This window comes from Rhinoderma darwinii, chromosome 12 (genome assembly GCF_050947455.1).
Source record: "Rhinoderma darwinii isolate aRhiDar2 chromosome 12, aRhiDar2.hap1, whole genome shotgun sequence".
Classification (NCBI taxonomy): Eukaryota; Metazoa; Chordata; class Amphibia; order Anura; family Rhinodermatidae; genus Rhinoderma; species Rhinoderma darwinii.
In genome coordinates this window covers 25603233-25629578 of record NC_134698.1, presented here as the reverse complement: position 1 = coordinate 25629578, position 26346 = coordinate 25603233, and positions in this window count along the sequence as shown.

Sequence of the window (26346 nt, the reverse complement as noted above, 5' to 3'; positions counted from 1 at the left end):
TTTATGGGCGTTACACCCGGGCCTGATTATAGTCTGGTCAGATATTGTGCCCAGAAAGACATGGCGCTTTGCCCGATCCATGGAGAGGCTCAATCAGGCCAGAATAAAAGTGAATAGGGCGGTGTCGGCATTTGTGGCAAAAAATCGAGGTGTGGTGGTCAGGCACAGGGACCTGGAAGCGGGTGTAGGTTGTTATTGGAGACAGGATGGGGTGCATTTGAATGAGGTGGGGATGGATTTGTGGAGTTTGGCCCTAGCAGACGGGATTGAAAGAGGGGTGTTGGTGTGGAGGAGCTCTTGGGCTTGAGGTGGTCAAGGTCCATGTCGCAGTGGCGGGGGGAGTCCTTGAGGTTGGTCAGTAAAACTGGTGGGGGGGTCGCATCAGGGGTATGCGTCCCCCAAAATATGAAGGCTTCTTAGGGTGTTACCCCTTTGAAGTGCTTTATGGGCAAAGCCATCTGCAAGAAGTGAGCGGTGCCTTCGAGCCGGATTACGGCTGGAGGTAAAAACAAGTGGTGGTGGCAGATGGCTATCTTTTCTAAGTTGTGGTAACCTCAAGGGCTTCCCCTGGTCATGTTATGGGTGTTATTTATATTGACCCTGTTAAGGGTTTGGTATGTTTATTCTGGAAGAATTCCAATGTTGGGGAATTCTAGGTTATTTAAGGTTTGGTTATAAAATTTCTAATTTTATAAAATTTATAATAAACGGCTGCTGTGGCCATTAAAATCCAACCTTGGTGTCATGTGTTATTATTCTTAAGGGGGTAAGGAATAATTACTGATCACTCGACTCTACATATCCAAGTCAAGTTGTTCAGGGATCCTATCCTGAGGGCCTGTCAGGGTCAACCAAAAGGGGTGTATTTTCCAGCTCCTAGGTAAGGAGGGGCCAGGGAGACTAAAGCTGGTCACCATAGGAGAATGATCAGACGCCGCTCTAGATTTATAAGTGACAGATTCAACCAAAGGTACAATGAGAGAATTTCCCAACATATAGTCTATGCAGGATAGGGAGTTTCTGCCTAGGGAGGAATACACTTTAGTTGTTGGGTGTTTATATCGGTAAAGTTCTGTCCATCCCATCTCAGCAAACAGTAAACCCAGTACAGATATGGCGGGGGGTACACGGTCCTGCCCAGAAGAAGCACTAAACCTATCCAGACTGCAGTTCACAACCATGTTAAAATCTCCCATGCCCAACACTTTAGCAGTCGGATATGTTGCAGCAAAGGTAGCCGCCATATGCAAAATCTGTAAAGATGCTGGTGGAGGAATGTACCCTCACTATCGGTTTTAGTATGGATAGCTTCCCATCTCACAGATTTGAGTACCAAAATGAACACGTCCCTCGAGTACGATGTGTAATATGAGTGGCTAGACCACTGGACCCAGGGCCTAAAAACGGTTTTCATTTTAGCAGGTGTTAAATGCGTCTCCTGGAGGCACAATATATGAGGGTTAACTTTGCGAATATAACCATACAATATTACTCTCTTCTGCGGGCTGCCCATACCCCTCACATTTCACGACATTACAGTTAAAGAAGACAATCATAAAATATACTTCTCACATGTAGGAGAGATCCACAATGCCTGATATACATCAACAATCCCGCCTTTCTCAGAAGCAGCTGATAATTATTCGGTGCATCCCTTATGCGTTTACATTTGTACATGAGTAGTATCATAACTGCCCGCACCCAAGGCACATTCCAACCTAGAACCCAAAAGAACAGATTGTAAATAGTAGAACAATACCGACAATGCATGTAGATGCATGTTACATTGCCGGAGCGTGCCCAAAAACGTGGCATTTAAGTATACGGGGGTAATACCCGCGCCAAACAGCAACTTAGTTAAGCTTCCACCATTAAGGGGACGTGCGGCAGCCTCCTCAGGTATGGCGCCCCACAAATCCAAGGACACAAAAAGTCGCACTAGCCAGGCAGTAGGTCTAACCGATCTCTGTCAGACCCAGTCCAGATCACCATCAGAATGGAATGTTCCCGAAATCCTACGATTAGTCATGGAAGTCCGGTGATTCAGAATAGCCCAACATCATCAGTCATCCTTACACGAAACTCCATCTGTGTTATCAGGCAGAATTAGTTCCGTCGAGGTGGGCGCTTGTTTCTCACCCATTCATCAGCATCCTGCGGGGAGTTGAAAAAAACCGGATCTTTCTCCATCCACAATTCGCAACCTAGCTGGATATGACATGGAGTATGGAATACCCAGATCTCTCAGGCGCCTCTTAACAGCAAGAAATGTCGCACGTCTCTTTTGCAAGTCAGCCGAGGTCAGGGAATATAGAGACTTTTGCCCCATTATAAGTAATTTCCGGTAGCCTGCGTGTCAGGCGTAAAATCGTGTCCCGGTCATTCCAATTTAGCATGCTTCTCCTCCTTTAGAGCGCTGAGGCAGAGGAGGGCGGCCGCCATCTTGCCCCTCACCCCGTGCAAAGCCTTGCAGCTTCTCCGCGGCCGACTGACCTCTGGTGGGGCTCATACTGGCTCCGGTAGTCACCCTCGACCGTCTAGATCGTTTGGACGGTATTTTTAAAGCCTTAGGAAGCCTCAGGATGTCTGCAGGATAACATTAGCGCGGGCTCACTGCGGAGCTCCTAGAACATGCGACCGCTCTCGCTGCGCGCTAAGCCACGAACCAGCAATTTGCTTTTTACATTTTCTATATATATATATATATATTTTTTTTTACAGCTTTCACCAAGCGAGTTAAATAACGCTATATTATGATAGTTCAGACTTTTATGGACGCGGCGACACTAGTTATGTTAACGTTAATTTTTTTTTTAACATTGCTTTATGGAATAAAAATGGGAAAAAGGGGTTTTTGAACTTTAAACATTTTTTTTTGGAACCTTAAGAAAAACTTTAACTGTTTTTTTTTCTTATTAGTCCCCCTAGAGGACTTGAACCAGCGATCATTGGATCGCTTACATGATATACTGCAATACTAATGTATTGCAGTATATCGCTATACTGACAGTCTCCTTTAAAGCCCTGCAAGAGGCCCCCAGGCTGCCATAACATGCATCATTCTGGCAGGGCTTCAAAGGAGTACAAAGATGGCTGACCAGGGGGCCTTTATTAGGGGGCCTTTAATAATATATATATAATACATAGATGTGTGGCAAGATAGGATGCAATTCTGTATGAACAAGCCAGGTATTATGGGGCAGGTGTTTCACTGATAGATGGTGTCCTTTCTTATCCCTCTTTTCTGACACGCTCTGCTTCTTTTTAGATCCTTTCCTTCTTTACAGTTTAGAAAACGTTGCTGGGAAAATATTGTGCTAGTATAAACCGGGTGCCCTCGCTTCGGGCAGATGTGGTCGGGCCCTCCCCTACCTGGTTCCCAAATATTAGGGCCTTCATAATGACCTCATGAAACTAATGTAATGTTCCCCTCTGGCCTGCGAGGGGTGAGCTGGCCTGGGCAGGTCCACCAGTAGATTTTTAGGACCCCATCATTCTCATGACCACCCCCATGGCTGCGCTACACCTGTGACGTCTGTTAGAACACTTTTCTACTGGGCTGGTGTTAGGAGGGGGTCAAACTGGGCAAATGCCTAGGGCCACCATCCCCACAGGGTCTCCTGTCAGAGGATAAAAATATAAGCCCACTGTTATCGGGGGTCCCTTTCCCATCTGGGTCTGGTAGCAACCACTACAATCACAACTGGGCCTGGAGGAGAAGGGGGCCTGTTAATGGCAGCATTACTGTATGGGGGGCATAAAGGAGGCACGTTTACTATATGATTGCACAAAGGGGGCACTATTATTGTGTGGGGCACAAAGTGGGTATCATTATTACTATCTGGGGCACTGTGGGTGACGAGTTTGTTTAGAGGATGCGGCATAGGTGGGATGAATGCTAGAAAAGCAGGAAACCAACTTGTCTGTATTTTAAATTCTGCAGAGGCGATCGTGGCTAGAAGAAGTCGTCATAGCGCTCTGGTCAGGATGGAGAAGAAAAGGTAAAATGAACAAATCTAATCTGAGAAGACATCACCTCTGAGTCACTGGATGTCACTGTGCTGTATATGGTCTACAGACCTGTGTAGGAACAGTATTTACCACTATATGGTCACTGGATGTCACTATACTTTAATCACTTATATTGCCTGTAGAGCCCCTGTGTAGAACCGGTGTCTACCACTATATGGTCATTGTACTGTAATCACTTATATGGTCTGTAGGGCTCCTGTATAGGACTGGTATCTACCCCTATATCGTCACTGGATGTCACTGTGCTGTAATTACTTATACCGGTCCTACACAGAGCCCCTGTGTAGGACCGGCATCTATGACTATATGCAGTGGCGTAACTACCGCCGTAGCGGCCGTAGCGGCTGCTACGGGGCCCGCGGCATGAGGGGGCCCGTGTCGCCCGCCGGTACGGGCCCCCACTATGGCTGGAGGCTCCGCTAGCTGCCGCTATGGCTACTACAGCGCGACGCCACTAAACACTATGGCAGAGCAGGGAAGTATCTCCCCGCTCTGCCATTAAAGGGGTTGTTCCTACAAAAGACATGTATCCCCTATCCACAGGATATGGGATACATGTGTGATCGCTTGCAGCCATAGGGAGAACGGGGGACCGAAAGTCCCCTGAAGTTCTCCATCACAAACCTCGGACTTCCGGGGTCTGTGTCGGCAGCTCCGTAGAAATGAATGGAGCGCCGGTCGCGCTTGTGCGCATGCGTGACCAGCGCTCCTTTCATTTCTATTGAGCTGCGCAGACTCCTGAAGTCTGAGGTTAGTCATGGAGAACTTGGGGGACTTTCGGTCCCCCGTTCTCCCTATCGCTGCCAGCGATCACACATGTATCCCCTATCCTATGGATAGGGGATACATGTATTTTGTAGGACACACTATAGGTCAGATATTTTTGGGGGTTTGGGGCTGTATGGCGTTACCTACAGGGGGGGCTGTATGGCGTTACCTACAGGGGGGGCTGTATGGCATTACCTACAGGGGGGGCTGTATGGCGTTACCTACAGGGGGGGCTGTATGGTGTTACCTACATTGGGGGGCTGTATGGCGTTACCTATAAGGAGGTGGGCTGTATGGCCTTACCTACAAGGGGGGGGCTGTATGGCATTACCTAAAGTGGGGGGCTGTATAGCGTTACCTACAGTGGGGCCGTGTAGCGTTACCTACAGGGGGGGCTGTATGGCGTTACCTACAGGGGGCTGTATGGCGTTCTCTACAGGGGGGCTCTATTGCGTTATCTACAGGGGGCTGTATGGCGTTATCTACAGGGGGGGCTGTATGGCGTTATCTACAGGGGGGCTGTATGGCGTTATCTACAGGGGGACTGTATGGCGTTATCTACAGGGGGGCTGTATGGCGTTATCTACAGGGGGGCTGTATGGTGTTATCTACAGGGGGGCTGTATGGCGTTATCTACAGGGGGGCTGTATGGTGTTATCTACAGGGGGGCTGTATGGCGTTATCTACAGGGGGGGCTGTATGGCGTTATCTACAGGGGGCTGTATGGCGTTATCTACAGGGGGGGCTGTATGGCGTTACCTACAGGGGGCTGTATGGTGTTCTCTACAGGGGGACTGTATGGCGTTATCTACAGGGGGGCTGTATGGCGTTATCTACAGGGGGACTGTATGGCGTTATCTACAGGGGGGCTGTATGGCGTTATCTACAGGGGGGCTGTATGGTGTTATCTACAGGGGGCTGTATGGCGTTATCTACAGGGGGGCTGTATGGTGTTATCTACAGGGGGGCTGTATGGCGTTATCTACAGGGGGGGCTGTATGGCGTTATCTACAGGGGGGGCTGTATGGCGTTACCTACAGGGGGCTGTATGGTGTTCTCTACAGGGGGACTGTATGGCGTTATCTACAGGGGGGCTGTATGGCGTTATCTACAGGGGGACTGTATGGCGTTATCTACAGGGGGGCTGTATGGCGTTATCTACAGGGGGGCTGTATGGCGTTATCTACAGGGGGATGTATGGCGCTATCTACAGGGGGGCTGTATGGCGTTCTCTACAGTGGGGGCTGTATGGCGTTATCTACAGGGGGGGCTGTAAAAAAGGCACTATCTACAAGGGGGGGTTGTGTGACACTCAGGGGAGGGGGGGGCCCAGTCAAAAGTTTGCTATGGGGCCCAGTCTTTCCTAGCTACGCCCCTGGTTTTGTTCAGTGTTTTTATTCAGTAACAGTATGGTAATATTATTCACTATATGATCATTGTGTGGCGGAAGTATTCAGAAACAATATGCCGGTAAGAGCAGATTCACATCTGCTTTGGAGGTTCTATCACAGATCTGGGTAAAAATACCGGAAACAATAGCGCAGACTGCTGCGCTTTTGTTTTTGGTATGACCACGGACACCATGACTTGAAACCAGACGATATTTTTGTTGTTCTGCTGCTCAACGGAAACACTGACGCAGGTGTGAACAGGCCCTAAGCAGGATTAGTTTGCGTGTGCAATCCCAACATGAAAACACAATCAGCTGCCGTCTTTTAACAATTTAAAGCCCAGTTTCCTCTGCCGCCTTTATAGCGAAGGTGGAGGTAAACAGGTTAAGGATGGGCCGCTACTCTTGGTCCAGTGCTGTGTGCTTGCACCCCAGGCTAAAATGTGCCAGCCAGCCCCTGTGGCCTGCATATCAGGATGTTTTTTTTATTCAATTTCTCGAGATTCAAGGTGATCATAAAACAGCCATTGGGGCATTGTCTTTTTTACAGCGTTCACCGGGTGGTATAAACAACATATTAACTTTATTCGGCGGATAACTGCGATTACGGCCATTCCAAATTTATATAGTTTTTTTTATGTTTTACTTCTTTTTCACAATAAAAACACTTACATAAAGTCGCCATATTCTGAGAGCCATAACTTTTTCCATCTGCAAAGCTGTGAGGGCGTTTTTTTGCGGGACATGCTGTAGTTTTTATTGGTACCATCTTGGGGTAAATTTTTTGGTAGCTTTATATTCCAATGTTTTGGAGAAGATGTGACCAAAAACAGAATATCTGTAATTTTTTTTTATATTTTTCTTACAGCGTTTACCGCGCAGGATAAATGATGTGATTATTTTTGTGTATTTATGGATGTGGCAATACTAGTTGTGTATAGTTTTATATATTTTTTTAATAATGACTTTATAAAGAGAGAGTGGCAGTTTTTGTTTATTTATTTTTCTAAAGCATTTTTTTTAGTTTTTTGTTCCACTAGGGGACTTGAGGATCCGATCACCTCTTAGCTGGTATAATATACTGCATTCTGGCAGGGCCTAATAGGCTTCAGTACATGGCAGACCAGGAGGCCATTGTTAGGCCTCCAGTTGCCATCGCAACCGTTGGCACCCCCGCGATAACCTGCTATTGTATAGAAGAAGCCCCCTCCCTCTGTCAACCACTTAGATGCTGCGCTCGCTATTGACTTTGTCGACTTAGGGCTTATACGGCCTATCAGGACGCGGATCTAGTTGAACTCTAAGACAGAGACCCCTGCCGTTCTCTGTTTTGTAGGATTCAGACTTTCAATCACTGTATGACGCCGCCGCTCCTGGCCATTAACCTTAAAGGCTAAAAGAGGCCTTATCTGCTCTGCTTGTTGTGCAATTCACCGGGTTTGGTGAATATAAATTTTAGTTGCACATTAAAAATAATTTGTTTTTGCATCTCCGCTTTCCAAGAGCGGTAATTTTTGTATTGTTTCGTCAATATCGCTGTATAAGGGCTTTTTTTTTTGCCAGACAAGTTATTTTCTTTAATGGCACCATTTTTGGGTACATATGATATATTGATTAACTTTTATTATATTTTTTGTGGGGGGTATTTTTTTTATTTTTATTACGGTCTTCACCATGCTGTTTAAATACTATGTTAACTTTATTGCTCTGGTCGTTACTATCGTGGCGATACCACATATGTGTATTTTTTTTCCCACTTGTACAAAATAAAACCCACTTTTTATGAAAAAAATGGTTTTGTTTCATTTTTACTGTATATGTAAATGCCCGTGTTGTACGTTTTATGGGTGCGATTACGTTTAAGAAAGCCAGTGGAATTGACCACATTGATTTGAGAATTCTTTGAGATGATAGAAACTTCCCCAGAGGGTGTAGTGAGACCCTACTGTCTGTATTCTTGTACCATATTACGTTTTATATGGCCACCGGTTCACTGAGATACGCTTCTTGTGATGTCATCTAGAATGCGGGCAGATTCTTTTTCTCTACACCTCTTAATCTGGATGTGTAAACATCTTATGACATCATCAAGTCTATAAATTGGGGTCACACATTGACCACGGTGTCGGTTTCTCTTGCTGGCTCTCATCATGAAGGTGTCTTTGATGAAGAGGAGGATAGTGAAGATGTTTTTCAAGATGAGGATTGTAGAGAAAATGGAGGTTGGCGGACGTCAATTTCCTGATGATGTAGAGATGGAGGACGTGGAGGAGGACGAGAAAATGGAGGTTGGCGGACGTCAATTTCCTGATGATATAGAGATGGAGGATATGGAGGATAAGAAAGACAAAAAGGAAGTTCGCGGACGCAAACTTCCAGAGGATGTGGAGATGGAGGACCTTTCGGGGGTTACCGTTACCACCAGGGCCTCAAACCCCCGGAAGAGAAAGTGGGCATTTTAATTCATCTGACACTCGGGGCCCATTTACCATCAGGGCCCCTAACCCCCGGGAGAGAAAGAGGCCTGTTCTGTTCCATCTGTCGCTCGGGGCCCATTCACCATCTTTTGTCACCCCAACATGGTGGTCTTTACCACCTAAACCATCTGAAATTGTCATGAAGACTCCCCCAGCACTGAGAACCAGTGATGTGCAGAACAGAAGCGAGATCCGGTAAGTCTACGTCTTCTGCTCCGTCTTCATCTCCTTGTGGTGAAGGTTTTGTGAATTTTTGGGCTAATTCAGATTTTTTGTCTTTTCTAGGATACAACTGTGAAAAAATAGAAAAATGTTTTACGCTCTCTTATGATCCAGGACTGAGCTGTGTAAGGGTGGACTGGCGGCCATATCCACGTGTGAAGAAGGACCCTCCTCTTCTTCATGTCACAGATCATCACATGTTAAAGGGCCGGAGAAAACCGCACAGCAATTCTACTGGATTCTGGAATAAACATATATTTTCTTTACAATTTTTAGTGTTTTCATATATATATTGGGGAATTTATCCAGGGAGCCTTTTATCTACAGGGATCATAAGGGTGTGGAAAAGTCAGGTGTAATAATCTGCAGAATATATCAATAAGTATCTATCAGCAGGTAGAGAGGACAGAGCAATATTCTGCAGATCTCCAGAGAGGTCAGTGGTGTAATAATCTGCAGAATATATCACTATGTATCTGTCAGGAGGTAGAGGAGCAATGTTCTGCAGATCTCCATAGAGGTCAGTGGTGTAATAATCTGCAGAATATATCACTATGTATCTGTCAGGAGGTAGAGGAGCAATGTTCTGCAGATCTCCAGAGAGGTCAGTGGTGTAATAATCTGCAGAATATATCACTATGTATCTGTCAGGAGTTAGAGGAGCAATGTTCTGCAGATCTCTAGAGTAGTCAGAGGTGTAATAATCTGCAGAATATATCACTATGTATCTGTCAGGAGGTAGAGGAGCAATATTCTGCAGATCTCCAGAGAGGTCAGTGGTGAAATAATCTGCAGAATATATCACTATGTATCTGTCAGGAGGTAGAGGAGCAATGTTCTGCAGATCTCCATAGAGGTCAGTGGTGTAATAATCTGCAGAATATATCACTATGTATCTGTCAGGAGGTAGAGGAGCAATGTTCTGCAGATCTCCAGAGAGGTCAGTGGTGTAATAATCTGCAGAATATATCACTATGTATCTGTCAGGAGGTAGAGGAGCAATGTTCTGCAGATCTCTATTTCAGTGGTGTAATAATCTGCAGAATATATCACTATGTATCTGTCAGGCGGTAGAGAGGAGAGAGCAATATTCTGCAGATCTCCAGAGAAGTCAGTGGTGTAATAATCTGCAGAATATATCACTATGTATCTGTCAGAAGGTAGAGGAGCAATGTTCTGCGATTCTCTAGAGAGGTCAGTGGTGTAATAATCTGCAGAATATATCACTATGTATCTGTCAGGAGGTAGAGGAGCAATGTTCTGCAGATCTCCAGCGAGGTCAGTGGTGTAATAATCTGCAGAATATATCACTATGTATCTGTCAGGAGGTAGAGGAGCAATGTTCTGCAGATCTCTAGAGAGGTTAGTGGTGTAATAATCTGCAGAATATATCACTATGTATCTGTCAGGAGGTAGAGGAGCAATGTTCTGCAGATCTCCAGAGAGGTCAGTGGTGTAATAATCTGCAGAATATATTACTATGTATCTATCAGCAGGTAGAGAGGACAGAGCAATGTTCTGCAGATCTCTAGAGTGGTCAGTGGTGTAATAATCTGCAGAATATATCACTCTGTATCTGTCAGGAGGTAGAGGAGAAATGTTCTGCAGATCTCTAGAGAAATCCGTGGTGTAATAATCTGCAGAATATATCACTATGTATCTGTAAGAAGGTAGAGGAGCAATGTTCTGCAGATCTCTAGAGAAGTCAGTGGTATAATAATCTGCAGAATATATGACTATGTATCTGTCAGGAGGTAGAGGAGCAATGTTCTGCAGATCTCTAGAGAGGTCAGTGGTGTAATAATCTGCAGAATATATCACTATGTATCTGTCAGGAGGTAGAAGAGCAATGTTCTGCAAATCTCTGGAGAAGTCAGTGGTGTAATAATCTGCAGAATATATCACTATGTATCTGTCAGGAGGTAGAGGAGAAATGTTCTGCAGATCTCTAGGGAAGTCAGTGGTGTAATAATCTGCAGAATATAAAACTATTTATCTGTCAGGAGGTAGAGGAGCAATGTTCTGCAGATCTCCAGAGAGGTCAGTGGTGTAATAATCTGCAGAATATATCACTATGTATCTGTCAGGAGGTAGAGGAGCAATGTTCTGCAGATCTCCAGAGAGGTCAGTGGTGTAATAATCTGCGGAATATATCACTATGTATCTGTCAGGAGGTAGAGGAGCAATGTTCTGCAGATCTCCAGAGAGGTCAGTGGTGTAATAATCTGCGGAATATATCACTATGTATCTGTCAGGAAGTAGAGGAGCAATGTTCTGCAGATCTATAGAGAGGTCAGTGGTGTATTAATCTGCAGAATATATCACTATGTATCTGTCAGGAGGTAGAGTAGCAATGTTCTGCAGATCTCCAGAGAGGTCAGTGGTGTAATAATCTGCAGAATATATCACTATGTATCTATCAACAGGTAGAGAGGACAGAGCAATGTTCTGCAAATCTCCAGAGAGGTCAGTGGTGTAATGATCTGCAGAATATATCACTATGTATCTGTCAGGAGGTAGAGGAGCAATGTTTTGCAAATCTCCAGAGAGGTCAGTGGTGTAATGATCTGCAGAATATATCACTATTTATGTGTCAGGAGATAGAGAGGACAGAGCAATGTTCTGCAGATCTCCAGAGAGGTCAGTGGTGTAGTAATCTGCAGAATATATCACTCTGTATCTGTCAGGAGGTAGAGGAGCAATGTTCTGCAGATCTCCAGAGAGGTCAGTGGTGTAATAATCTGCAGAATATATCTTTGTGTATCTGTCAGGAGGTAGAGAGGACAGAGCCATCTTGACTAGCCTAAGTAGAGTCATGTGCTGAGTAACCATTTTACCTTTATTCCCCTTCTTTCGCCTTCCCAATAAAGACACGTGACAACCGAGGTTGGATGTGAAATGGCCACAGCAGCCGTTTATTTATTTAACATTAATTAAATTCAATTTAATCCGAAACATTCGGATAACTCTTTTAGGAATTCGACCAGAGAATTCCTACTATAATTCACATGACCCAACATGGGTCAATTAACACTAAACAGAGCAGGGGAAGTCCTTGAAGCCATTTTTCCGATTTCCTTTAAATTAGCCATCTGCAAACCACCACCAACTATTTACCTCCAGCCGTAAACCAGCTCGGAAGCACCGCTCACCCCTGCAGATGGCTCCAACCACCAGAAGACCACTTCAAAGGGATAACACCCTATGAAGTCTTCAAATGATCTACCATTTTTTGGGGGACGCATACCCCCGATGCGACCCCCCCACCATTTTGTACTGACCAACCTCAAGGACTCCCCCCGCCACAGCGAAACAGGCCTTGACCACCTTAAGCCTGTGAGTCCCTCCAAACCACCACCGCCCTCTCAATTCCTTCTGCTAAAGCCAGGCTCCACATATCAATTCCAACCTGGGTCAAATGTACTCCATCACTCCTCCAATAATTACCGACTCCTGACTCCAGATCCTTGTGTCGAACAAAAATGCCCCCGTTCCTAGCAACAAAATGCGACACCGCCCGGTTTACCTTAATACGGGCTTTATTGACCCTCTCAACCGATCTTGCCAAACGCCAAAACTTCCTCGGAACGATGTCCGACCAAACAATCACCAGGTGAGGATAAGATGCCCATAAACACAACAGATCGTGTTTAATATCCCGCACTAACTCGCGAAACGGGCGCACCCCCAGATCATTCCCCACCCGCATGTAACACCAGAACCTCCGGAACCCTATCTAACTGAGAGTATGTCTGAAACTCAGCAAGTACCCGGCTCCACAACATACCTCGGAAGCCCAGCCAGTGTAAAACCGCATCGTGCCGCAGAATGCGAAGCTGGCGGCCATCTGGGCGAACGTCCACCCGCAATGCCCCCCAGTGCACAAAAGAAAGTCCTAAAATCCACACTAAGCAAGGGTGGTGATCTGAAAAGAAAGAACAAATCCGCACATGTCAAACAATCAAAGCTACCTTACCGACTCACAACAAATGAGGGCGCACATAAGTCCGAAACCTGTTGGACTCCCACCGACCGATGCGCCGCACACCCTCGTCGTCCAACCCCCAACGCCCCGCCTCAGTAGCAGCGCCGATCCTAAACGAGTGAGACGAGTAATACCCCTGCCCCACGCCAACCGCAGCCAAGCATTTCTTAAACACCACACCAAATTGATACCTGGACAAAAACGAGCCATTCTCATGACGGAGCAATGGCGACTCCGGCACCCCAACCAGTGGCTTAAAAGCCACCATACAAGCAACTGGACACATCGCCGACCCTGGGAGGGCAAACAACACTATCCGCTTACCCCGACCCGCTTGATCAGTCTTGGACCGCCGCAAAAACAACTCGAGTCTATCCTCATATAGCCCCATGTCCGCCTGCCGCAATCCCCCAGCACTAGCCGCACTAGGAGAAACCAACTCCCCAATTCTGAGTGCTCCGAAAAACGCGAGGGAAAAAGCCAAACGGAACAAGACTACCTCATCAGGCGAATTACAAACAGCCCCCAGCGATGCTCCCAACGACCCAAGGAGGGAAAAAGAACGGGTTGCCTCTGATCTGCTACCGCCCTGCCCCGACGCAAACCTTTTAGAGCTTGCCTTACTAAAAAATGTTTGGACACATCCTGAAAACCCCGTAATTTGAATTCAAACGCCAAACCAGCAACAAAACGATTCACTTTTGCCGGGGAAAACCCCGCCTCCCAAGCATCCCCCAACCAGTACAATAATGGCACCAACCTGTCTTGCGCCGTGCTGACGTTACCCAACACTCTTACCCACTCCTCCCACTGCTGCCAACACGCCGAATAAGCGCTCCAAGTCTCGCTAGCCAATGACCTTTCAATCAACAGTTCCACGGGACCGAAACCAGACCCCAGAGATGTTCCGGGCAAGCCAAACCGACCAGCTCCGCTCCCGGTGCCATTTGACGAAAACGATCCCACTGCGAGCGAGAAAGAGCATCAGCAATACAATTGGAAACCCCAGGTACATGCACCGCAACCACCCACGTGTTTAAAGACAAGCACACCAAAACTAGGTGACGCAACAACTGAACCACCGGTGGAGAAGATGCTGATAAGTTGTTAATTGCTAACACCACCTCCATGTTATCGCAGTGGACACGAACCTTTTTATCCCTGAGCCTATCCCCCCAAATGGTCACCACCACCACGATGGGAAACAGCTCGAGCAGGGCCAGATTTCGCGTAAGACCACCAGTCACCCAGCTGTCCGGCCAGTTCCCCGCACACCATTGTCCTCCTGCATACGCGCCAAAACCACCAGACCCTGCCGCGTCAGTAAACAGCTCCAACTCGCCCATCTCCTGTACCTGCGACATCCACAACGATCTACCATTATACTGCCCGAGGAAATCGTCCCAAACCTGCAGATCCGCCCTGTGATCCCCACCAATCCTCACAAAATGATGGGGCGCCCGGATACACGCCGTCGCTGACGCCAACCTCCTACTAAAAATTCTACCCATTGGCATAATTCGACAGGCAAAGTTCAACTTTCCAAGCAGCGACTGAAGATCCCGAAAAGTGATCTTCTTCAATTGGCAAGCCCGCCTGACCTGCCGTAGTGGCAATAATTTATCCTCAGGAAGCCTGCACTCCATTGCCACCGAATCAATTTGCATCCCCAAAAAACTGATCGTAGATACCGGGCCCTCTGTTTATCCAGGCGTCAAAGGGATTCCAAAATCCGTCGCAACCTTCTGCAAGGAATACAATAAATTACCGCAAACCGGGGAACCGCTAGGGCCTACGCACAAAAAATCATCAAGATAATGTATTAAGGAATCGACTCCAGCTACACCCTTCGTCACCCATTCCATGAAACTACTAAACGCCTCGAAGTATGCGCAAGAAAGGGAGCAACCCATTGGAAGGCACCTATCCACATAAAATTCCCCGCTCCAGAAGCAACCCAACAGCCGTTGGCTTTCTGGATGTACCGGCAGCAAGCGAAAGGCCGCCTCAATGTCAGTCTTTGCCAACAACGCACCGGGCCCTGCCTCCCGCACTAACGCCACCGCTTTGTCAAATGACGTGTAAACAACCGAACATAAGTCGTGATCTATCCCATCATTCACCGACGCTCTCCTGGGAAACGACAAATGCTGGATCAAACGGAATTTGTGAGGCTCCCGCTTTGGCACAACTCCCAAGGGTGATACCACTAAATTCTCAATCGGCGGCTCGGCAAAAGGCCCGGATTGACTAGACTGGCCCCCTTGGCCAACGCTCCCGGGAAAGGACTGCTTAACCGGCGCCGTAACCCGCAATCACAATGCAATATCCTTTTGATCCCATCGGATCGCCGTCCGGACCGCCTTCCGCTGGCGAAATTGCTCGTCGTACCGCAAACACGCCTGGCCCCCGTACGCACAATAGGCCTCCCGATGGCATCAAAATAACAAAACAACGCCGAGCAATTTTCCGGCGCCTTGTCCCCGATCACGCTTGCCAAAATAGCGAAAGCTTGCGACCAGTTGGCGAACGTCTGCGGGATAAGCCTATACCGCCGACGTTCTTCCTCCTCTTTCTTACTCTCATCCCGCTTGCCCTTATCCAATTTGAATTTCGCAAGCGGCAGAAGAGAAAATATCTCCACGTATTCATCCTTCCAAATCCGTTCACGTACCTCTTGCTTAAGGTGAGCCCCTAAAGGGCCCTCAAAACAGACGTAAACCTCGCCCCGAGCGCGATCATCAAGCCGAATCCTATCCCCATCCTTCTGCGCCTCGGTTTGGACAGACACTGCTACCACTTCTTTTGCCACCCCCGGAACCTCCCCCACCATGGACCGCGACTGTACATCACGAGGACCTTCCCATACCACAACCGGAGACCCCGCCGGCACTACAGGCGCCGCTGCCCTATCTAAGCGCCGGACTAGCTCGCGCAAACAACCCACTAAATCTGTCAAGCCATCGCGCCCGGCAACGCCACTACCGACAGCCGCTACCCCGCTCGCTGACCCATCCCCTACACCCGACATGAAAATTGCTGGATACGGTAACGTAGGAGTTACACACTCACCAGACTGCCCAGGCGCTGTATTCCCGCCAGCCGGAAAATCCTGACCACGTTGCGACTCATCCAGCTCTCCATCTTCCAAATCCTCTCTCGCCGCCGACTGGTACTCGCACCGACATCTTCGACACGGGGATCCCGGCACGCTGACAGGTGGGCCGACAACCTGCCGCCCGACCGCAGGGACCCAGACTTCCGACCGGACCTGTTGCCTCGTCGTCGTCGCTGATCTTGGCGTCCTCACCGATGCTCTCGAGGAAGCCTGCCCCCTGGCCGGAACATCACCATGCGGGGCGGCCGTATACTGCCCTCCGAACACAGCGTCTGAAGGCGGGGGTGTGACAGGGAGCCCGGCCTGCGACTCCCAGTTAACCGCCGAGCCCCGTCGCGGCTGGGGATTCCTGCCAGGACGCAGGCCCTAGGAAGAGGCACCCGTCCGAGCAGCCTGGCCTGCAGCGTCATTAGAAGGGCTCCCCCTGCGACGCAGGGCCCGCGGGGCCACGTCTGGACTAAGACGCTCTGGTTGGCGAGTCCTATGGGAGCGGCGGGGTGACTTAGCCTGGGCAACCGCCGCTCCCGCCGAAGCCCTCTGCTTTATTACAGCAGGGGCCGACATTAACAGCTCTCCCCCCACCGCCATATCCCCAGCGTCTGAGAGGGGGGCGGGGGAAGGGAGCGCATCAGCGCGGGCTGCCGACCAAGACGACGGGCCCGCCTGAGGGATCTGGGCCAGCGATGCCACAGTCTCCTCCAGCCAGCCCGGATCGTGATAAGCAGCTTCTGCCCGCAGCTGATCGAGCAGCAAGGCCGGAGACGCCATAACAGGAAAGTAGCACTATCTAACCTGACCTAAGTTTTTTGCTTGTTTCTCCTCCCGCTGCCTCCGGCTCAATGCCGAAAACAGCGGGAGGAACAGTTAACACACCCCGGCTCCTCGCATCTCCCCCTCCTCCCTCACCTAACCTGTCCTTCCTATTGGTTGAACCCTCCCTCCTACGGCAATCATGGAGGCTTCCCGTTGAGACCTCGGTGCTGCCGTCCAGCCTCTGCTGTAGATCTCTAGAGAGATCAGTGGTATAATAATCTGCAGAATATATCACTATGTATCTGTCAGGCGGTAGAGAGGAGAAAGCAATGTTCTGCAGATCTCTATTTCAGTGGGAGGCGGATGCTTCTTTTTACCACTAGCTGATTTTTTCAACTAGTGGACAAAAGAAGCGTCCTGCCCGATCTGAAGTGAATGGGAGTAGGAATCTTTTGGCTGACGGCAGGAATAATTCTTCGGCCGATTTTGCAGCAGGACCCACCAAGCAAAATCCACCATGTGAACATGGTCTTAGTGACCCCTTTTGTGGTGCAACTTACTCGGCGGCAGTAAAATGGAAGAAACTAGACACCAAAAATAAAAAGTTAAGCCCCCTGTGTTTTACCATAGATAAGTTAGGCCCCCTGTGTTTTATCATAGGTAAGTTAGACCCCCTGTGTTTTACCATAGATAAGTTAGGCCCATGGCCGACCTTATATCCGTTCGACCAGAGCGGTCGCACAGGGCGCCAGCCGCCATACTGCAAGGGGGGCGCCAGCGGGTGTGTGTATCCCTGCGCCGTTGCAACTAGCAGCGCGGATACACACACTAACTACAGTCGCCTTTCCACCCGGGCGCTTCTTCACTTAGTGGCTACCGCTGTATCAGCCATAGCAGCTGCTAGCGGTGACACCGGGCATGAGGGCGGTGGCGCCGCTAGCAGCTGCTGCGGCTGCTATAGCGGTAGCGACGGCACTATAGCAGAGCGGAGAGGTATCTCCCTGCTCTGCTATCTACTAGCGCCACTGTAGCTCTCTGAAGGAACGGAATCCCCGTGTATTCCGTTCCTGGAGCGCTGCTTGATGTCTCTGTCCATATATGGACAGTGACATCAGGGGAAACTCCTGAAGTGGAATCCCTGGTCACAGCGTTGCAGACGCTATGACCGGGGATTCCACTCCATGAGAAGCTAATGACGTCATGGACACAGACGACAGGAGCTTCTCCTGGAGTGGAAGCGAAGGTCACAGCGTCAGCAACGCTGTGGACGAGGATTCCGCTTCAGGAGTTTCCCCTGATGTCACTGTCCATATATCAACAGAGACATCAAGCAGCGCTGCAGGAGCAGTATCCCTGGCCACATGGGGATTCCGCTCCTTCAGGGAGCTACAGTGGCGCTATCTATACTGGAAGGGGGGGGTTTCAATCTACAGGGGGGTGTGGGCTGAGTGGCACTACCTACAAAAAAGGACAACTGTGCAGGAGCACACAAAATACCCAGCTTTCCCAGCTATCAAATAAATGTGTGGAAATAAACTAAGATATAATTTTTATTTAATCTAGCTAAGAGGATTAATCCTTTACCTAGACTAAATAAAAGTTATATCTTATTTTATTTCCACACATTTATTTGTTAGCTGGGAAAGCTGGGTATTTTGTGTGCTCCTGCACAGTTGTCCTTTTTTGAATGTCTATTGCCCGCCAGCTATCAGGGTCATTTCGTAGTCCTTGCACTACGTACAGGGGGGCTGTGGGCTGTGTGGCACTACCTAGCAGGGGGCTGTGCGGCACTCTCTAGCAGGGGGGCTCTGCGGCACTTCCTACCAGGGGGCTGTGCGGCACTTCCTACCAGGGGGCTGTGCGGCACTCCCTACATGGGGCTGTGCGGCACTCCCTACAGGGGGCTGTGTGGTGCTCCCTACAAGGGGGCTGTGTGGCGCTATCTACAAGGGGCTGTGTGGCGCTACCCTCAAGGGGGCTTTGTGGCGCTACCCACAAGGGGGCTGTGTGGTGCTACCTACAAGGGGCTGTGTGATGCTACCCACAAGGGGCTGTGTGGCACTACCCACAAGGGGCTGTGTGGCGCTACCCACAAGGGGCTGTGTGGCGCTACCCACAAGAGGCTGTGTGGCGCTACCTACAAGGGGCTGTGTGGCGCTACCTTCAGGGGGAATCTGTGAGTGGTGGGCTGATGGTCATTTTACTGTTAGTGGTGGGATGATGGTCATTTTACTGTGAGTGGGGAGCTGATGGTCATTTTACTGTGAGTGGGGGGCTGATGGTCTTCAAGTGGTTTCCGACTCTGACCTCCAATTGAAATTAATAGTTACATAGTTACATAGTTACATAGTTAGTACGGCTGAAAAAAGACACATGTCCATCAAGTTCAACCAAGGGACGGGAAAAGGGAAGGAAAAATTTCTACACATAGGAGTTAATACTTTTTTGTTCTAGGAAATTATCTAACCCTTTTTTAAAGCCATCTACTGTCCCTGCTGTGACCAGCTCCTGCTGTAGGCTATTCCATAGATTCACAGTTCTCACGGTAAAGAAGGCTTGTCGCCTCTGCAGGTTAAACCTTTTTTTCTCCAGACGGAGGGAGTGCCCCCTTGTTTTTTGAGGGGGTTTTACAAGGAACAGGATTTCACCATATTTTTTGTGTGTGCCATTAATATATTTATATAAGTTAATCATGTCCCCCCTTAGTCGTCTTTTTTTTTTTTTTTTAGGAGGCAGAAAATACCTGCGGCGCTCGTTTGGAGCTTTTTTTTCCTGCGTCTTTTGCATTCGCTTCAACAGCTTAAGAAAAAACACAAAAAAAAGGTCAAACAACGCTGTCAGTTCCTGAAGGAATTTTGGGGCAGATTTTTTTGCCTTAAAAAAATGTGTGTGAACAAACCCTACGAGTGTAGTGCTTGTTCTCAGCCTTTTTTCTGTCTTTCTCAGAACTATTTTTGGTAGGGGGACCCTGAGGAAATTTTAATTTTCCAGTCCTGCCTCGGGTCCGAAAAGGTTGGGAAACTCTGTACTAGGCCACAGGATCCCATCGTGGAGCAGCTCAGTTCGTCATGGGTCTAGGTGAGTAAAATTTTTGTTTTTGTTTGGGGACACGGTCTACAAGGGGGAGGTGGGGGACTGTATGGCACTGTCTACAAGGGGGAGGTGGGGGGGCTGTATGGCACGATCTACAAAAAGGAGGTGGGGGATTATGGCACTGTCTAGAGGGAGGCTATATGGCAAAATCTACAGGGGGCACTATACTGTGTGGGGGCCACTAAGCGGACATTATACTGTGTAGGGGTACTACAGGGGGCATAATACTGTGGGCAATATACTGTGTCCTTGAAGGGGTTGTAATATATTATATTGTTAAATATTATTATTATACTGTCTAGGGGCACTAAAGGGGCATTAATATTTTTTTTTTCTGGGGCATTTTTTTTTAATGATGGGGTGGGGCGCCGAAAGATCATTTCGCAATGGGCGCCATCTATCCTAGGGCCGGCCCTGGTTAGGCCCCTGTGTTTTACCATAGATAAGTTAGGCCTCCTGTGTTTTACCATAGATAAGTTAGGCCCCTGTGTTTTACCATAGATAAGTTAGGCCCCCCTGTATTTTACCATAGATAAGTTAGGCCCCCCTGTGTTTTACCATAGATAAGTTAGGCCCCCTGTGTTTTACCATAGATAAGTTAGGCCCCTGTGTTTCACCATAGATAAGTTAGGCCCCCTGTGTTTTACCATAGATAAGTTAGGCCCCCTGTGTTTTACCATAGATAAGCTAGACCCCCTGTGTTTTACCATAGATAAGTTAGGCCCCCTGTGTTTTACCATAGATAAGTTAAGCCCCCCTGTGTTTTACCATAGATAAGTTAGGCCCCCTGTGTTTTACCATAGATAAGTTAGACCCCCTGTGTTTTACCATAGATAAGTTAGGCCCCCTGTGTTTTACCATAGATATGTTAGGCCCCTGTGTTTTACCATAGATAAGTCAGGCCCCCTGTGTTTTATCATGGATAAGTTAGGCCCCCTGTTTTTTACCATAAATAAGTTAGGCCCCTGTGTTTTACCATAGATAAGTCAGGCCCCCTGTGTTTTATCATGGATAAGTTAGGCCCCCTGTTTTTTACCATAAATAAGTTAGGCCCCCTGTGTTTTACCATAGATAAGTTAGGCCCATGTGTTTTACCATAGATACGTTAGGCCCCCTGTGTTTTACCATAGATAAGTTAGGCCCCCTTTGCACCAATAAAAATAAAACTCACCTTACCCATTCCCACGACGGCCTGATGGGTCCTGTCACAGATTTTTAGTCTCTAAATGACCGAACAATGAAACACAAAGTATAAGTATATTAGAAAGTTGTAGACATTTTTACTGTATATTGAATAAACTTTAAGCTCTTAAGGACACGGCCAATTTGAGTGTTTTCATTTTAGCCTTTTCCTTCTCGTCTTCCGAAAGCCATAACTTTTTTTGTATTTTTTCGTCGACATAGCCATATGAGAGCTTGTGTTTTGCGGGACAAGTTGTAGTTTTTCATAGCACCATTTATTCTACAGCATAATATACTGGGAAGCTGAATCAAAAAATTTTTGTGATGTGAAATAGGCAAAAAAACAGCAATTACGCCATATTTTGGGGGGTTTTGTTTTAACGGCGTGAACAGTGAACAGTGAGGTCCCTGTTTTTCTCAAACCTTTTTCCCTACCTACTTGTACGACCCGACCTAAACGACAGCGCACAACTGGGCGGCGTTCTCTATACTAGTAAAAGTGAAACTGACAAAGAAATAAGACAGAGACAGTGCGAAATAACAAAGGGTCACCTGGGAAGTACACGTAGGGAGAGGCAGGGTAATTGCGCCGCGGACAAGTCCGGGCACAAAAGGCGGAGTCAGGCAGGCAGGGTCAAACCGGGAGAATGCGGAAAAACAAAAGTCAGAAGGCAAAGAAAAGTCAGGTGTAATGATGGGGTAGGGAGACAGACAGGTGAGCCCTAATCTACCCGCCACTCAGTCCCTGCCTACTTGCACGGCCCGTCTTAGGCAATGGCGTACACCTGGGCGACGGTCCCTACGCTCAATATGTGCACGACAGACAAACAGACAAGGGTACACAGAAGCTAAGGGAAATGGGGCAGTTGCCCACGGCAACACCGTGAGCAACAGGAGTAGTGAACGAGCTGAGTCAAACCAGGAGTGTAAGAGGTACCAAACAGGAGCGTAGTCAGAAAAGCCAGGGTCAAAATGAAGCAAGGTCAATAATGATAATAGAAGGAGCAGCAGAGCCAGGAAACAGGAAAGAATCACAGGCAAAGTCAAGCAGGAAGTGAAGGTATAAACAGACCGAGGGCGGGAGCTAGAACCGTCTGGCCAGGCTGTGATAGGTTCTCCCACTCCTGAGCCTACCAGCCTGAGTGTTAGCAGATCGAGTCACTCTATCAGACCTAGGAGCAGGTGCAGACTGATTAACCGTGAGCGTCGACACAGAAGCTGTGTCTGGCAGATCCTTTACAGCACCCCGCCTTTTATGAGGGGCCACTGGACTCTTTCTAGGTGGACCTGGCTTATTGGGGAACCGAAGATGGAACCTCCTGAGCAATACCCCAGCGTGAACATCCCGGGCGGGTACCCAAGTCCTCTCCTCAGGCCTGTATCCTCTCCATTGGACCAGGTACTGGAGGGAGCCTTGGACCATCCTGCTGTCCACAATCTTGGCCACCTCGAATTCCACCCCTTCAGGGGTGAGAACAGGGACCAGAGATTTCCTCGAGGTAGCCAAGGACGGGGAGCAGCGTTTCAGGAGGGAGGCATGAAACACGTTGTGTATTCGAAAAGACTGGGGTAACTCCAGTCGGAAGGAGACAGGGTTAAGGACCTCAATGACCTTGTACGGCCCTATATACCGGGGAGAACATTTTTTGGACGGGACTTTAATGCACAAATTTTTTGAAGACAGCCACATCAGATCCCCGACCACAAACAAGGGGTTAGCAGAACGTCTTTTATCTGCCTGAGTCTTTTGTATGCTCTGGGACACCTCTAGGTTCTTCTGAACCTGGGCCCAGATTGTGCACAGTTCCCGATGAACGACATCTACCTTGGGATTGTTGGAACCACCTGGTGAAACGGAGGAGAACCGTGGATTAAACCCAAAATTACAGAAAAAGGGGGAGACCCCTGACGAGTTACTGACCCGGTTATTAAGGGAAAATTCGGTAAGGGAAATTAAGGAGACCCAATCATATTGACAGTCAGAGATAAAACACCTTAAATATTGTTCTAGAGACTGATTAGTCCTCTCGGGTTGGCCATTAGTTTCAGGATGGAAGGCCGAGGAGAAGGACAGATCAATCTCCAACTTTTTACAGAAAGCTCTCCAAAACAATGAAACAAATTGTACCCCTCTGTCAGAAACAATATTTACAGGAACCCCATGGAGACGCAGGATGTGTTTGACAAATAAGGTAGCTAACGTCTTAGCATTGGGTAGTTTCTTAAGGGGCACAAAGTGGCACATCTTTCTGAAGCGGTCTACTACAACCCACACCACCGACTTGCCTTGAGATGGAGGCAGATCGGTGATAAAATCCATGGAGATATGGGTCCAAGGTCTCTGGGGAATGGACAAAGAACATAGTAAGCCCGCTGGTCGGGACCTGGGAGTCTTGGACCTAGCATAAATTTCACAAGCGGCGACGTAGGCCTTAACATCTTAAGGCAACCCAGGCCACCAATAGTTTCTGGCAATGAGGTGCTTGGTACCCAGGATGCCTGGATGGCCAAATAGTGCAGAGTCATAAATTTCCCTGAGTACCCTTAGCCGGAATTGCAGGGGAACAAACAGCTTGTTCTCAGGAAGATTCCCGGGAGATGAACCTTGATCAGCCGCAATTTCGGAGACTAAGTGAGAAGCAACAGAGGAAATGATTATACCTGGGGTCAAAACACAAGCAGGATCTTCCTCCGAAGGAGGGCTGGCCATGAAGCTATGCGACAGTGCATCAGCTTTAATATTTTTAGACCCAGCCCTATAGGTGACCAAAAAGTTTAATCTAGTAAAAAACAACGCCCATCGAGCTTGCCTCGGGTTTAGCTTCCGGGCAGATTCTAGGAAAACCAGATTCTTGTGGTCGGTAAGGACCGTTACCTGGTGCCTAGCCCCCTCCAGGAAGTGGCGCCACTCTTCAAATGCCAATTTAATGGCTAAGGGTTCGCGGTTGCCAATGTCATAGTTACTCTCAGTGTGCGAGAACTTCCTGGAGAAGTAGGCGCAGGGACGAAGATGGGTGAGGGACCTGGTACCCTGGGACAAGACAGTACACACTCCCATCTCGGAGGCGTCAACCTCCACGATGAATGGCTCCATTTGGTTAGGCTGATTCAGCAGTGGGGCCGAGATAAAGCACTTCTTAAGGACCTCAAAAGCCTGAACCGCCTCCGGAGGCGAGTGGAGGAGATCAGCACCTTTGCGAGTAAGATCCATAAGAGGCTTAGCGATGACCGAGAAGTTAGCAATAAATCTCCTGTAATAATTAGCAAACCCCAGGAAGCACTCTAACGCCTTCAGGGAGGCAGGTTGGACCCATTCAGCCACAGCCTGAACCTTGGCAGGGTCCATGCGGAATTCATTAGGAGTGAGGATTTGACCCAAAAATTGTATCTCCTGCACCCCAAAAACACATTTTTCGGTTTTAGCAAAGAGTTTGTTTTCCCAAAGTGCCTGGAGCACCTTCCTGACATGCTCAATGTGGGAGGACCAGTCCTTGGAAAGCACAAGTATGTCATCAAGGTACACTACAAGAAATATCCCCAGGTAGTCTCTTAAAATCTCATTTATGAAATTCTGGAAGACCGCGGGAGCATTACACAACCCAAAGGGCATGACGAGGTATTCGAAATGACCTTCGGGCGTGTTAAACGCAGTCTTCCACTCATCCCCCTCTCTGATGCGGATAAGGTTATAAGCCCCACGAAGATCAAACTTAAAGAATCATTGGGCCCCCTGAACCTGATTGAAGAGATCAGGAATCAAAGGAAGGGGATACTGGTTCCTTACAGTACCCCCCCTTTTATGAGGGGCCACTGGACCCTTTCTAGGTGGACCTGGCTTTTTGGGGAACCGAAGATGGGACCTCCTGAGCAATACCCCAGCGTGAACATCCCGGGCAGGTACCCAAGTCCTCTCCTCAGGCCCGTATCCTCTCCAATGGACCAGGTACTGGAGGGAGCCTTGGACTATCCTGCTGTCCACAATCTTGGCCACCTCGAATTCTACCCCTTCAGGGGTGAGAACAGGGACCAGAGATTTCCTCGAGGTAGCCAAGGACGGGGAGCAGCGTTTCAGGAGGGAGGCATGAAACACGTTGTATATTCGAAAAGACGGGGGTAACTCCAGTCGGAAGGAGACAGGGTTAAGGACCTCAATGACCTTGTACGGCCCTATATACCGGGGAGCAAATTTTTTGGACGTGACTTTAAGGCGCAAATTTTTTGAAGACAGCCACACCAGAACCCCGCCCACAAACAAGGGATTAGCAGAACGTCTTCTATTTGCCTGAGTCTTTTGTAAGCTCTGGGACACCTCTAGGTTCTTCTGAACCTGGGCCCATACTATGCACAGTTCCCGATGAACGACATCTACCTTGTCATATAGGAGCCCAGATCGAGTCACTCTATCAGACCTAGGAGCAGGTGCAGACTGATTAACCACGGGGGTCGACACAGAAGCTGTGTCTGGCAGATCCTTTACATCAAGAGACCAGCCGAGGTCAGGTCACAAGATGTCAAAAAGCAAGGGGAGTCTGAAAACAAGGGAAAGCACCAGGCAAGGAAACTCTAATTACAGACAAAGGCCTACTATCCCAGGCTGAACTAATTAAGGTGAGGACGGGAGCTCAGGAACATCAGCCAGGCTTTGATTGGCCTGACGCTCATGAGCTCCTATTGGCTGCAGACTGCCTCAGTCTGCCAGGCCGGGCGACGCCCGAGCAAGTAACTCTCGATGTCCTGGAGAGTACGTGACAGTACCCCCCTTTTACGAGGGGCCACTGGACCCTCAACCCCCGTACCAGGTCTATTCGGAAACTTTTTATGAAAGTTATTTATAAGGGTCCGAGCGTGGAAATCTCGGACTGGGACCCAAGTCCTTTCCACTGGACCATATCCTTTTCAATGGACCAGGTACTGGATAGACCCCTGAACCTTTATACTGTCCAGCAACCTGGCCACCTCAAACTCCTGTCCCTCGGATGTTAAAACTGGGATGGCGGTTTCCCTATGGGAAGGATGGGGGGGGACAAATCTTTTCAGAAGGGAGGAATGAAACATATCGTGGATGCGAAGAAGGTGGGGGGGTAATTTTAAGCGAAAGGAGACGGGGTTGATCCTCTCCATGACTTCATAAGGACCGATGTACCTGGGGGTGAACTTTCAGGAGGGTACCCTCAGGCAGAGGTTCTTGGAAGATAACCAAACCGGATCTCCCACCGAGAAATCAGGATTAGCCGAACGCCTTTTATTGGCTTGAAGCCGCTGGTGGTCCTGGGCTGCCCTGAGATTACTCTGGACGTGGTCCCAGATGACCCTCAATTTCCCAGTG